At 46.2% G+C, this 15,444-nt stretch overlaps 1 pseudogene; it reads left to right on the top strand.

Moving 5' to 3' along the window:
- Positions 1 to 435: 435 nt before the first annotated feature.
- Positions 436 to 2,057, top strand: LOC148542696 (uncharacterized; annotated as a pseudogene).
- The last annotated feature ends 13,387 nt before the right edge of the window (positions 2,058 to 15,444 follow it).

Below are 15,444 nucleotides of genomic sequence, written 5' to 3'. Positions count from 1 at the left end.
GCTCTGGTTGTTGCAGAAATGTGTCCACATTATCTTTGTTTTGTGTCTTTTTCGCAGGACGTTTTCTTTTTTGCTGGGTAGATGCTGGGGGTGTTGTGGTTGTTGGTGTGCATTGGGATAAACACACATCCCCCTCACTGTCAGCAATGCAGCTTAAATCGGGCGTAGGCAACAAATGTAGTTCTTGTGTTTGAGTCTGAATTGAAAAAAAAAAGAAAAAAAAATGTAAATGTTTTAACATTTGTTTTTGTTGTCATTTTTCCCTAGTTTCCTAATACAGTTGAGGAGTGGCAAACCATTGATGAAGACTTTGAACGGCGTTGGAATTTCCCTAACTGCAGGGGAGCAATCGATGGCAAACACAGCCGCATCAACCCACCTGCCAACAGCGGATCACAGTATTTCAACTACAAGGGGTACTTCAGTATCATTCTCATGGCGGTGGTGAATGCCAACTATCAGTTTGTTTTTGTAGATGTTGGCAAGAATGGCCGTGCTTCGTATGGTGGGTTGTTCAAGCAGACGGCATTCTATGAGAGGCTCACCTCCAAAACTCTCAACTTGCCGTGAGTGGAGGAGACGAAGCACGGCCTAAACTTCGTTTTTGTGACTGACGAAGCCTTCGCATGACATGAAAATGTGATGAAGCCATATGCGCAAAGGGGCTTGACTTCTGAAAAGCGAATATACAACTATCAGCTGTCTCGGGCACGCAGGATTGTGTAAAATACCTTTGGGATACTCAGTAACCGGTTCCGTATTTTACACACCAGTATAAACCTGCGTGTGGAGAAGATAGACTGGGTCGTGATGGCTTGCTGTTGTGAGGTTCTAAATTTGCTGTGGACCCGGGGTGGTGATAGGAGCAGACATAGAAGCAGACTTAAATGAAAAAGTGGAGTTTTTAATAAGTGACTTAGAAGACATGGGAATGGCAAATGAAAAAGTCCAGGTATAGCACTAAAGTGCACTTGATAACTGTAGTGGGGGTTAATGAGAAAATGTCCAGATAGTGACAGGCAGGAACAGTCCAGTATACAAGTATGGTGAGCTGAAAACAGAATGCAGGTATGATGAGCTGTAACTAAATGCAGGCTTGATGAGCTGTAAATGAATGCAGGTTTGGTGAGCTGTAACTGATGCAGGCAGAGGTAGTGAAGTCCAGCTGGGAGTGTAATGAAGCAAGGTGCAGGGAATCAGCAGGTTCAGGTACTCAGGCAGGTAAGAAGGTATATGGAGTGTGCAGGGTAAGTCCAGCAGGTTGGAGCAGGCAAGGTTCAGGCTAGGAGCGTATACAAGCAGGCAGGTAAGGCACAGGTACTCTCTCTCAGCCGCAGCTGAGAAACACGTTGCACTGGCAAAGGAAGGAAGGCTCTGGACCTTCCTAAACAGTGCTGTGCTGTGACTGGCTGGAATGAGCACATGACCTACCAGGATTGGACAGCTGGAATCACATGGCCGCAGGCAAGATGGCGGCGCCCATGCCAATGGAACGGAAACACCGCCAGACCTCACCAGGCCTAATGACAATGTGCCCGCACAGAACCACGCGCAGCCAATGCCCCTCGCCAAACACCAGCACCGCTGCCAGAGACCCCCCACCATAATGACCTCACAGGTAATACCCAGTGATTACCATGCCGAGAAACCCTGGCCGTGACAGCTGTGTTCTCCATAACTTTTTACGCCACAAAACCACCCTACCAATGGCATCAGGCACAGCTATGCGAGAAGACCCAGACCTTCCGGAGGTGATTAGCCAGATTTCATCATTGGCAGCAACAACAATGCAATCAACAGGCACTGCACGGGCAAAACAGGAGAGAGAGGAGTATATGGCCTATTTTAATGGCCCGGGAGCAGTGCCATGGCAGGAGGACTGTCTCAGATACATTTTAAAAACTATACTTACCAAACCAGCCTGGGACGAAGCATTCGGACCATCTTCCGCCTCCTGTTCTCTCTCTCCCTCAGCCATCAGTGCAATGGACTGTCGTTGTGGTTCCTGCTCCTTTAGAAATTATATCAATGGGTACTACCATAGTGTAGGGCAATAGACATCATCAGCAGATGCTCCGGATCGCTTGGAATCCTCAACCTTTTTCAGCTCTTTTATCAACACAGTGCGAGGTTTTGGATTTTGAGGCGCACCGACTTCAGTGTAGCATCATGGTAGAATTGCCGGGTGTATTCAACCAGTTCCTCCAATGTAATAAGTTTCTTCACCCTATTGGAGTAGTCGCGACTATTAATCCTCCATAGGCACTCCTTTGCCTCCCAATGTTCAAGGAAGCCTGTGATGAACTCGCGTTCCTGATTCATAGACATTTCTGTTTGGGAAAATAAAATAAGTAAAAATATGGACGTATACAATGTTGTCCTAATTTGTAATAGTTTTTAAAACAAAATTTTTAATATATATATATAATACATTTTAAAAGTTGTTTGGTTATGTTATTATGGTGTTGGGAAATCCTGTTTGCATTTTAAAATATGTTAAAAAAAACAGTAATTTACTTGAGTCAGTGGTGCTGAGGGGCTAGGCGATGCATTAAACACATATAGGTGCTGAGGGGGTGGGCGATGCATTAAACACATATAGGGGGTCATTGGGTAGGTTTGCGATGCTTTAAACACATATAGGTGCTGAGTGGGTGGGCGATGCATTAAACACATATAGGTGGTCAGTGGGTGGGTGGGCATTGCTTTAAACACATAGGTGCTGAGTGGGTGGGCGATGAATTAAACACATATAGGTGGTCAGTGGGTGGGCAATGCATTAAACACATATAGGTGGTCAGTGGTTGGGTCACATTGGTGGCCAGTGGGTCAGGCTTATTCATTGGTGGACAGAGGCTCTGATTCAGAGCCGGACGCTCTGACAGAGCGCTCGCTCTGAATCAGTGCCGGGCTATTTTTTTGTTTAGATGAAACCGCCGCGTCATTGGGCGGAGAAACGGTCAGGTGACTCGTGGAACGCAGGTGGTACGCACATCAGAAGCCGGAAGTACAACACCGGAAGTGACGGAGCGGTCACCAGCCAGCGTTAGCAGCGTGTAGCGGCCTGCCCTTACAGCCCTTAGGTTCACCGTGAGCGGTAAGAAGTGCCAGGATCCAGGAGTAGAGGTCCCTCTGCCTGAGGACACAAGCACCTCCGGACCACATGGTACACTAAGTGTTACAAACTTTTGGCTGATATTCATCTATATCTGTGAGCTGGCACTATTGCATGAGTTTCCTCCCCCTGGACTGGGGTAGAGGTTTACTGCCACAATACATCCTGTTTTTTCTACCCAAATGGTTGGATGGTAATGTACTTACTATAGGAAATACCTATTTTCTACTGCAATAGTAACGCTGCAATACTAACATTCTAATCTGTGTTGAAAGAACTGTGCTGTTTTCTCCACACTCATTAACCCTTTACTAACTGGGTATGAATGGATAAAAATACTAACAGCAATTAATCCATGCTGGGAATGGGTATGATATACCGCCGGCCGCATGACCGGCGGTTCGATTCCCGTCAGCAGCAGCCCGACAGGAGCAGAGTGCGACGCAGCGGAAGCCCGACAGCGCTGGAAATCCCGATCGTGGATAGGTAAGTATCCACTAACCTAACCCCCCTAACCCTAACCCTCCTTAGGGGTGCCTAACCCTAACTTCCCCCCCAAGTGCCTAACCCTAATCCCCCCTCTAAGTGCCTAACCCTAACCACCCCCTTCCCCGCTACCTAAACCTAAGTCCCCCTAGCCTAACCCTCCCGGGGGGGTGCCTAACCCTAAGTCCCCCCCTGGGAGCCCTAAACCTAATCCTCGCCCCCTGCGGCTGTCCACTCGCGGCGCCCGGCATCACTACGATCGTGATGCAGGGCGCCGGTCTCCCGGCATTTCACCCTTGCCGGGATAAGACAGTCGGGAAGCCGGCTGCCGGAATATAGGCAGTCGGCTTCCCGATTGCTTCCCCCATGCTGGCAGGCTGTGACTAATGACTTTAATTTACGCTCCGCTTCGTTTCAATGTGTGTGCTTTGGAAAGATAATTTTTTATGAGTCTTTGGAGGAATCCATATATTTATAATAATTATTATTTTATGGTGGAGCCGGCTCCGAGCTTCAATAGTGTGGCAATAAAAGCCCAATCAATTAAATCCATCTGTACCTTCATTTTTTGATGTTTTAAAATAATTTTTGGAATTGTGTCATATGCAATAAAATTACAAATTTTTTAAACTAGCAGCCACTGTCAGCGCTCCCATTTTCTTTCTTTTATTTGGTCTTTATTGTTATCAGGTGGATATCCAGATCCACTGTGTGGGGGCAGCAGGAGTGGCTTATCTTTTTTTAGCATAATTGGTAACATACTTTGGTAACGCCCACTTTTTTCTCTTAGATATATTTTTTTAGAACGGCCTCCTGGCCGCTAGCATAGCTGTGGGTGACCACCCACAGCTATAACGAGCGGCCAGGAAGATGGTCACGATGGTCAAGACCATCGCGACCATCGGGCTTGCGACGAGACCCTTGTGGTAGGGTCTCGTTGCCGCAAGCCCCAGAGAGATTTCGGCTCTAACAGAGCCGAAATCTCTCCCACTAACGTCACTCGTGATGTCAGTGGGGCCGCTCCCAAACGGAGGCATTCACGTCACTCACCATCGACAGCTCGCCCCCTTTGTTGCGAGACCCGGAGCGACGGATTGCCCGTCGCTATCCGGGTCTTGCGCATGCGCACGACGGAGCCGGCTCCGTCGTGCGCATGCGCACTGGCCCACCATCGACCCGTTTGCGAGCGCAATACGCTTGCGACCGGGTCTGAATCAGGCCCACAGTCTGCATATACATTGATACTCAGTACAAATATACTCACCAAATTACCAGATTCTACGATCAGGTGTGCTGAACAAGGTAATCGCGTCCGTCTTCCTTGAAGTCACGATGCCCCACAAAAAGGAGACTGGGCGTGTACAGGGGAAGTCAGTCAAGTGACTCAATGGACGATAGATCGTGCATTGAATCGTGAGTACAAACACACGTACGATCCGCACCACATTGGGTGCAGCAGGAAAGATCTGAAGATGCGATGTACGACCGGCGGGGACACGCATAGGTATCGTAATCGTGAGTGTACACTCACGATTAGAACATACTTTACACGATCTGTCATCCCGATGCGTCAGAATTGAGCTGATCATTTAAAAATATAGCCTAGTGTGAGGGCACCTTTATAGTGCATTGATGCAGGATTTGTGAAGGAGAAAATTACCTAGATGCAGGGGTGTCGACAGCAGCGCTGGGCCTGGGGTAAAAAGGGTACGTGGCCTGATCGCAGGAGGCAAAAAAAAATGTTATGGAGAAAAAAAAAAAATTTGCAGCGGCACTGTGCGCTGGGGAGGGGGGCGCTGTGAGCCCCTCAGCCCGGCGTATAGCCAGTGAGGGGTGCAATCAGTGTGATCGCTCTCCCCACAGGCATAGGAGACTACTGTAGCTGTGGGGAGAGTGTGTGCTGGGATGCTTTGATGTAAAAGGGGGGGTGGCACCGGGGTCGGGCCCCTCCAGCAAACCCTGGGTAATTAGTACCCACTCCCCCATTCTCTACACCCCTGCAAAGATGTCATGTTTTGCAGAGACTTTGGTGTCTGTTTTATAGTTAACAGTTTTTCCCCAGGGAGCTCATCTATATCATAATCTGCTAAAGGCTGTCCCATCTCCAACATGCCTGTCTCTACGGCTCACACTACTAGGGAGACGGAATAGACTCTAGCCTAGCAGGAGAGGAGGATGACAAGTACCTAAACTGCTGGGAACTCGGTAAGTATGGGAGTGGATGGGACAGTGCAGGAGGGATAACAGCGGGACAGCAGCAGAGAGGGGGAGGGACAGATCAGGGGTCAGAGCAGCAGATATCTGGGTAGAGCCTGTGTCAGAACACCGGATAGAGAGGGACTGGGGCAGAGTGGCGTGGGTCTGATCAGCGCACAGAGGGCCTGATTCAGAGCCGGACGCTATTTGCGCTCGCTCGTTCAGAAAAAGGCCGGCTATTTAAATTGAGCGCTCGCTCTTTGCGGTTTGTTGACGCCTCTATGTCTGAGCAAGCAAACGAAACATGCGCTCGCTATTTTGTAAAGACGCCCCCTGGCCACTCGCATCCTACTTCATCTCCGCTATTTATTTGATTAATCAAGTACATCGAAAGGCGTCTGAACTGCTTGCAGTGCATGTGGTTGGATTTTCCTACCGCAATCATGCGAACAGTTCAGGCTAAGAGACAACCAAGTGACGTGGTTTTGACCTTTTGGCACGCCTGCGTTCGGATCTCCACTCCCCGTTTTCAAGCACCTTCCCCTGTTACCACCCACAAACGCCTCATCCTGTCACTCAAATTAGCAGGCACTCGCTATTTGGCGAGCGCTCGATTTCCGATCGCACTGACTGGTTGGCGCATGCGCATTACGACCCATATGCATGCGCAGTTGTGCGAACATGGCTCGGAGCGAACGACAGATCGCTCTCTCTGAATCAGGGCCGGTCTTTTTTACTTTTAGAACGGCCTCCTGGCCACTCGCATAGCTGTGGGTGACCACCCACAGCTATAGCGAGCGGCCATGATGATGGCCGCGATGGTTAAGACCATCGCGACCATCGGGCTTGCGACGAGACCCTTGTGGTAGGGTCTCGTTGCCGCAAGCCCCAGAGAGATTACGGCTCTAACAGAGCCGGAATCTCTCCACTGACATCACTTGCTCGTAAGCCACTATCAGGTCGTTACTTTGAGTGACAGATAGTGCCGTTTGTGGGTGGTTACAGGGGAAGGTGCTTGTGAACGGGGGAGTGTATGTGCGAACGCATGTGTGTCAGGCCGCCAAAACGCCGTTTAAAGGGCATGCATAATTAGCATAATTGTTCACGTCACCTGCATCTATTTCAGGCCACACTGAAAGAAAGGCAACCTCAAGGGCTGTGAGCAGCTCCGATGGCTGTCGATGTTACCGATTAATACTACAATTCCTGGAGTTAACTTGTGTTGCGAGTGGCAAGGGGGCATCTTTATACAGTAGCGAGCGCTCATTGCCGTAGCTCGCTAAGACATAGAGGGCGTCCTTACGCGATGCAGTGCGAGCGCTTAATTTAAATATCCGGCCCCTTTTTGCCAGCGAGCGACCGCATCTTGTGAGCGGGTCTGAATGAGCTCCATAGTTTGCATGTCCTTGGACTCTATTACAATGGCCGTTTAAAAAAGTGTGAGAGTTTACTGTTAATCTCTCACCCTATTACCTTTTGCCCAAAATCTTTAACTTGTTTTCATTGTAATGCAAACTAAACCCTATGATAGATGGTTGATAACACCTACTGTGTAGGGAAGGAAACTATGACCATGGGGGAAGAGAGTGAAGGGAAACGGGTACTAATTAATCTAGCTTGCTAGAGGGGCCCAGGCAATGCTGCTGAGGGGGACAAATGTACCCCAATTCATTATAGTATGGTTAGCTCTCAGCTGATGAGGGGACATTATGTCCCCCTTTGCAGCTCTGCAAAGGTTTTAGTTTTTTTGGGGGGAGGGGTGTGGTCATGCCTCCTGGAAATGGCCATGCCCCCTTGTACCCAGGCCCATCTCAGCTCGTGACGGCTCTGGCTATGACAAGTTGAAGGAGCATCCTTTAATATAAATTAGAGCAGACCTAGGAAAATTAAGTGTGTGTGTGTGTGTGTGTGTGTGTGTGTGTGTGTGTGTGTGTGTGTAGCACTATATTTATTTTTAAAAAACTATTTATTGTAAAGACTAACTTCTAGGCCATAGTGGAGCCCTGGGAACTGCACTCTTTGGCCCTCATTCAGACCCGCTCTCAAGCGGGTCGATGTTTAGGCCCTGCGCATGCACAGCGGCCACACTGCGTGTGCGCAAGCCCCGGAGCGAGAGAGAAATTCTCTTGCTACGGAGCTCACTACAAAAGGGGCGGCTGTCGGTGTTGATCGACAGCTCGCCCCGTTTTGTAGGCGTGGCGGGGGTGGTTTCACAAACTGAGGCGTTCCTTAAGGAACGCCTACCGTTTTGTGGGCGGCTGCACTGACATCAGCAGTGATGTCAGTGGGGAGCATCCTGCTCAATCAGAGCAGGAAGCTCCCTGAGGCTTGCGGTTGCCTTAGGGTCTAGTCGCAAGCCCCGATGGTCGCGATGGTCTTGATCATCGCGACCATCAACCTGGTCGGTCGCTAAAGCTGTAGGTGGTAACCCACAGCTTAGCTAGCGACCAGGAGGCCGCACTTCAAAACCCAAGTGGCCGCCCTCATTCAGAGCGACCGCTCGCATTTTGCGAGCGCCTCTGAATGAGGGCCTTTGTGTGTACAGTACTATATTCATTTCAAAATAACTATATATAACTATTTTCTTGCTCTTATGCAGAGATTGTAGCATACGGTTTTGTTTCTTCTGCACCAGGAACTTATTCAATATATTATAAGATCATGTTAAAGACCTTCCTTAATAAACTTTTAATAATTGTATTCAAATAGTCTGTATCAGCATTTCATTTCTCAGGGTAGGAATGCGCTGCTACGATAATGACTCGTGGTAATTGTTCAGAAATACAGAATCAGAACAGATGAGAATTTCATGGGTGATGGGACCGAAGTGAATAGAAGACTCTGAAATCAATCTAGACATGGGTTTATATAACATGCTAATCGTGCTGAAGTCAGTGATAGTGTAAATCCCTTCTGACCAACTGGACATGTGAGTAACATTGTACGTAATGCCTTGTAATGAAGAACCTGCTGTTACTCACTTTGCCTAGGTGGGGCCCATTTATTAATGATCGCATTTTGCAATGCGATCAGGGCATGCAGTACCGCCCATGATCGCATTGCAAAATGCGATCATAGCGGCCGGATGTATTAACTGTTTCATGCATGGTGACGGGCTCCGATGTGGCCAGAGTGCATTCGGGCTGCTACGCATGCGCAGTCCCGCAGACTGCGCATGAGCGGCGCCCATTGCCGGCGGAGGGATCTGGGAGATCCCTCCGCTGGCTGAAATGCGGTAAGTGCCTATAGACTACAGCGGCTAACACTATCTTCAGATGGCACTAGCTGCTGGGGCCAATATCGGGAATGCTTCGCATTCCGGATATTGATACATTTGGCAGCACCGCATCTCCCATAGAAACCTATGGGGGAGGCGGCTGCTGGCGGCAATGGAGGGATCGCAGCAGGTATCGGAGATACCTGCTGCGGTCCCTCCTTCATACATCCGGGGGATACTTAATGTTTGAGGTAAACCCCCGAAAACATGTGTTTTCTGGGATTTTACCTCAAATATTGAATGATAAATGGGCCCCTAAATGCTTTAGGCAAAGTTGTAAATGCTATTTGCAATCTCTATTCCACTGTCTGACTATAGAGGATGGATGGTGCTCCGACAAGTGAAGATATCAGTCACATTATAAGCTACTTACTCTTGGCTTTAGAGGTTTCAGGATAACAAACGTAGGAATAGCAGGCTATTACAAGAGGTTTTTGCCTCAATTTTCTACCTTAGCGGCTCCCTTAACAGATCGTTTGAAAAATTCTGCTCCAAATAAACTTGAGTGGTCTAGGGACTGTCAGTCTGCGTTCACCACAATTAAACATCTTTTGTGTAAAGGCCCGGTTTTAAAGTCTCAAGATTTTACCAAGCCTTTTGACGTACAAACAGACGCCTCAGATGTGGGCTTGGGGGCAGTTTTGTATCAGGAGTTTGATGGCATTGAACACCCTATTCTATATCTTAGTAGAAAGTTGTTCCCAAGAGAGACTAGGTATTCTGTAATAGAAAAAGAATACCTCGCTATAAAATTGGCTCTTGAGTCATTGAGATATTTTCTTTGTGGGGCCAGGATTACTGTGGTTTCTGATCATGCACCGTTAAAATGGTTACAGTCTATGAAACATTCTAACGCAAGACTAACAAGGTGGTACCTGGCTCTCCAGCCTTTTTCTTTTGAAGTCCGGCACAGACTGGGACGTCTACATATGAATGCAGATTTTTTGTCCCGAACTGAGCTGGAGAGTCGGGCTTCCGCCATGGGCGATTTAGGTTCACCCTTTAACGAGGGAGGTATGTTGTCTCTCCCACAATTCTGAGGAAAGGGTTAACCTCCCTGTAGCCAGGGTAGAACCACACCCTTACAGATTTTTATTAGGGATGTGCAGGCTCGGATAGGTTCGAGTTTGCACGTGGAGTTCGGATTTTTCCCTCCAAAAAAACGGAACTCAGAACGAGGCAAAACGTCATCTTACATGGACGAACATCATCATTCCTGGTCTTTTGTCCAGGAATGATGATGTTCGTCCATGTAAGATGACGTTTTGCCTCGTTCTGAGTTCCGTTTTTTTGGAGGGAAAAATCCGAACTCCACGTGCAAACTCGAACCTATCCGAGCCTGCACATCCCTAATTTTTATACCTTAGCTGGTCTTAATTGAGGTAATTTTAGTTGATAAGTGAATATGTGTGGGAGAGGTTGCTCCTTAAGCAAGTCTCTCTATGCTGGACAATCTGAACCAAGACTGTGCTGGGAATACTCTGCTCATTTGAACTGTTGTCTTATGTAAGCTGTACTATTGCTCCTGAACTGTGTTTGCCTTATGTAAGAAGTCATTACACTGACTCTGCCTTTTCAAGCCTGGAATAAAAAGCTTACTTGTTTGCATCATCTCAGTCTCCCATTGGTCATCTGAACTTACCCGCTACAATAAGATAGAGTTTAGCACTAGAGATAATCTGCTCTGCTTATTGATGTACTTGAATTCAGAGATGGATGCTAATGTAATTGCAACTGTGATCTCTCATGAAATGCAATTGTGAAAATATGCTAATGACTTACTTGCCGCCCAGTGCTTAGAGTCACTGAAAGCATCTCACATCCGCCACTCATGCACAAAACCAGAAACATCAAACACAGATCAGGCAGCCATCAGCCTTTTGAGTAAGTCTAACATGCCGCAGACATAGCGGGACTGCATACATGCAGAGGGCTCTCCTGCTGTGTGCAAGGACGCAGTGGCTAATTTACACGTCTGCATTTTTCTAACCACCCCGTCACCTCCCCCAAACGCTGACTACCTGTCACTCACTTTACGAGTGAATCCTCTGTACGAGCGTAATTGCATTACAATCGATGCACGTGCGCAGTGCGCCTAAAATGCACGCGCAATGGCAAACAATTTGCCATCTGCGTAAATATTGGCATTGCGTCCACATCTGAATCAGGCCCAGAATTGGTAACTGTGGAACCATGGTTGGGCAGCTAAATGGGCTGATTTGGGGTAATAAGCAAATACATAACTTGATCAGGGTAAAGAAATTAAATCTATAACATCGTAATGTACAAATAACTTATAACTTTATGAATATGCCAAAGTTGATGTTATCAATGCGTAAACGTATAATAACACAAGCATTTAGGGAAACCTTTAAAGGGAAGCATTTAAAGAAACCTTGATACGAGGGTAGCGATTCGTGATTACTGTGAGTTTAGGTACTCCCACTTGTGTCGTTATAGCTTTACTATTTGGTATTTAAAGAAACCTTGATGGGTATAAACATCTGCACACAATGTAAGTAACGTACGCATGGAGGGCCATTTTGGTGTCTTTGCATACAGCACTGGCAGGAGGTGACAACATCCTAAAAATACCTTTACATGTGTTTCTCACTCCTTTGTTGATGTGAGTAGGGTATGCATCTTCCTTTCCCACTGTCTGTTTTGGATTGGGACTTATTTCTCCCACTGGTCCTTATCTGTAGTACACCAATTTCTAATTCATTGGAGGAACTTTGGGATAACTCTCCCACTTATATAAGTTTTAAGAATTACCTGTGTGGTACTATACATTTTGTTTTCTTTTCCTTTTTTTACATGTCAATATATACCCATGGCAGAGGTCTGGTGACACCTGGTGCACACGCTGACTGTCTCAGTGTCTCTGCACACCGAAGGCGACTGAAAAGTGGGGTGTGACCTGAAGTAAAGGGGCGTGGCCTCGCAGGGATCCCAATGATGTCACTCCAGGGGCAGCCCAGCATCGCCAGAGATGCTGGGCTGCCTCCGGGTACTGGGCTGTCAGCTCCTCTTCTATGACAGGATCCGGGTGCTGCAGGAGAATGTCACACTGCAGCACCCGGCTCCTGTCACTGCAGAAGAGTCGGCATTTTGGTGCCTGCACCTCCCTCATGTCACCACTGACCCATGGGGATGCGCTGCATGAAGATTAAAGGAGGAAGGAAAGAAACAGATAGAAGATCTTCTAAATATTTGTTGTAGACTTTGATCTATAAGCCTTCGTTGATTTGTTGGTTATACTCACTTGTTTATGTCTATATAATGCCTTTGATCATATATCTATATATTTCTCTAACATTTATAATTTTCCTGAATTTTGCCACACGCAGAAAAACGGTTGTCCCAACTACTGTGGTTTGAAAGTTGGACACTTTCCCCTCAACTGACCAATTTTCACATAAGTAGGTGGACACTCTTCAGCTGCTGCTGCTGCTAATCTGCTCCTTAACCCTGAAGCTCAGGGTTGTCGGATGCTGAGAAAACAGTTGAGGTCTGCTCCTGCCCAGTTTGACATACATTATAGCGATCCATTGAAACAATATATATCTGGCTTGCACTCCACTGTGGAATGCATCCGATCTACATTTACCACTATTTACAAAAAGACAATGATCACCGATTACTTAATCTAACTGATGCATCAGTAACCCATTACAGAGTGAGTCTTTTGTATTTCCCACATGCTAGTAGTTAGTAGACCAGAACAAATATGCATCATATCATTATTGCAGACATATAGTAGCTATAAAAATCAGAAATCCCAAAACCACTACAAATTTATAAGTTGGGTAATTAGTGAACTCAATAGTGTGATTAGTTAATATAATTCTAAATAAATAAATGTAAAGTATTGCTTGCTCATATATTCCACAAATAAATGTAAAGGTGCAGAACCCAATCTGTGCTGGTACCTCTAGAACAAACATATATAACAAGATGAATACATCAACAAATTATTAAAATGAATAGATCGATACATGGAATACCAAATATAGGGGTAGATATGTGAAGCAGTGGAGAGGTGTGCCAGTGGAAAAGTTACCTATGGCAACCAATCAGCTCTTGCCTATTACTTTATAGAAGTACAGGTTGAGTCTCCCATATCCAAATATTCCGAAATACGGAATATTCCGAAATACGGAATAATTTTGGCATGACTGAGATAATGAAACCTTTGATTTTTGATGGTTCAATGTATACAAGCTTTGTCTAAGGCACAAATTATTAAAAATATTGTATAAAATTACCTTCAGGCTGTGTGTATAAGGTGTATATGAAACATAAATGAATTTCATGTATGTACACAAACTTTGCTTGAGCCACAAAAATATTGAAAATATTGTATAAAATGATTTAAAGGCTGTGTGTATAAGGTGTATATAACACATAAATGCATTCTGTGTGTATATTTGGGTCCCATTCCCAATATATTTCATTACAATATGCAATTATTCCAAAATACAGAATATTCCGTTATCCAAAATACCCCTGGTCCCAAGGATTTTGGATATGGGAGACTCAACCTGTACTTGATAAATGCAACCACAAAGCTGATTGGTTGCCACTGGCACACTTCTCTACTCTTTTCAACATATTCCCTTATAAAAAGGCACTAAATGGGTTTTTTCATTCATCCCTCTTGGTGTGAGTGTATAAAATGTATGTATCCCCCAACATTCTTTTCTTAGAAGTGCATCTCACTTATTTCCACCTCTTCTTCTCAGGGAAGGAACCCAGTCGATCACCATGCATCGTAGGCTAGACAGTGGGTATTTAGCGGACAGAAAATGCCTGGCAAACGGCTTACCAGGGCTCCCATTTGTGAGTGCATCTCTAATAGATGTCTTGTGGTTCACTCTTTTTTCTTTAAATTTAGTTTCCGTTTTGCCAATATACACTAGACCACAAGGGTATATTAAAAATTAGACAAAGTCTGAGGTACAAGTTAGACGAAATTAGATCTTAATCTTTGTGCCCTTATGAGGGTGTGAAAAATGTGTGTCCCCATTCATACTACAGATCACGCAATCAGGGCATCTGTGGAAGTCCGGTTTAGCTACATTAATCTGTTATTTGCACCCCTCCTTTTACCAGTATCTGTTTTCAGCAGGAGCTGTTTTAGGTTAGCACCTCTCCAATGTGTGATAAGAGGTTTCTTTAGCTGTTTTATAGACCAGTGTATTTTAATAGCTTTAGTAATCACATTAGTCCCTGTTACAAATCTAGTATTTAGTACCAGTCTATTAGGTTTGTCCTTCTTTTTACCCCATGTGTCATCTCACATGTGATTTCTCTGTGCTTTGCCAAACATTGATGGATCGTACCTGCCAAGTAGCCTCTATTAAAGTTCAGTCTGTTCCTGGGCTTTTCGCTGAAGCAGGAGCTGAATTAATCCTCATGAATTATGATATAGGCAATTCAAGCTTTAAACATTTCGGGTGGTGACTAGATGAATACGGAATGGCATTATGATCCATTTTCTTCCTATATAACATGGTCCCAAGGGTCTGTTCACTCTTAATATTGTCATGCCAAGAAAGCATGTGGGCATTGATTTACTGGTGAATGAAGCATATTCAAAGTATTCTCCATCATCATAAATTCTCTGTGAGAACATCTCCACAGTATGAATATATTATCTATAAATCTTCGGTAGTACAGGATGCGGCCACTGTAGTCAGACATAATATGCCTAGCCTCATAGGCCAGTAATACACAGAATGGAAGTTACTTAATCAATTTATAGGCCCATCACAGGTTCATGTAAGGGAGAGGTTAATCTAGGCAAGAAGAAAAGAGCAAATTCCCATAGCACAATGCAATGAACCAGCAAAAGTGACTTGCATCCTACATAATAATAAAATACAGAGAACTCAGGCCCTGATTCAGAGCGCTCGCTCTGAATCAGGGTGTTTTTTTTGTTTCGGAGCCGCCCTCCTGGCCGCTCGCTAAGCTGTGGGTGACCACTCACAGCTTTTGCGAGCAGCCATGTGATGGTCGTGATGGTCCCGACCATCGGGCTTGTGATGAGACCCTTGTGGTAGGGTCTCGTTCCCGCAAGCCCCAGTGAACTTCCTGCTCTAATAGAGCACGAAGCTCACTACTGACATCACTTGTGATGTCAGTAGTGCCGCCCCCAAATGGCAGGCGTTCCTTCGGGAACGCCTCCATTTGGCCAGCCACCCCCCCTCCCCGCCCACAAAACGGGGCGAGCTGTCAATCAACATCGACAGCCGCCCCGTCTTGTAGTGAGTCCCGCAGCGAGTGATTTCTCGCTCGTTGCGGGGCTCGCGCACTGCACGCTGCGTGTGCGCACTGCCCGGCCATCGACCCGCTTGCGAGCGCATAG

This window comes from Taudactylus pleione, unplaced genomic scaffold (assembly GCF_031769625.1).
Source record: "Taudactylus pleione unplaced genomic scaffold, aTauple2 ptg000010l, whole genome shotgun sequence".
Taxonomy (NCBI): Eukaryota; Metazoa; Chordata; class Amphibia; order Anura; family Myobatrachidae; genus Taudactylus; species Taudactylus pleione.
This window is presented reverse-complemented; position numbering and strand designations above follow the sequence as displayed.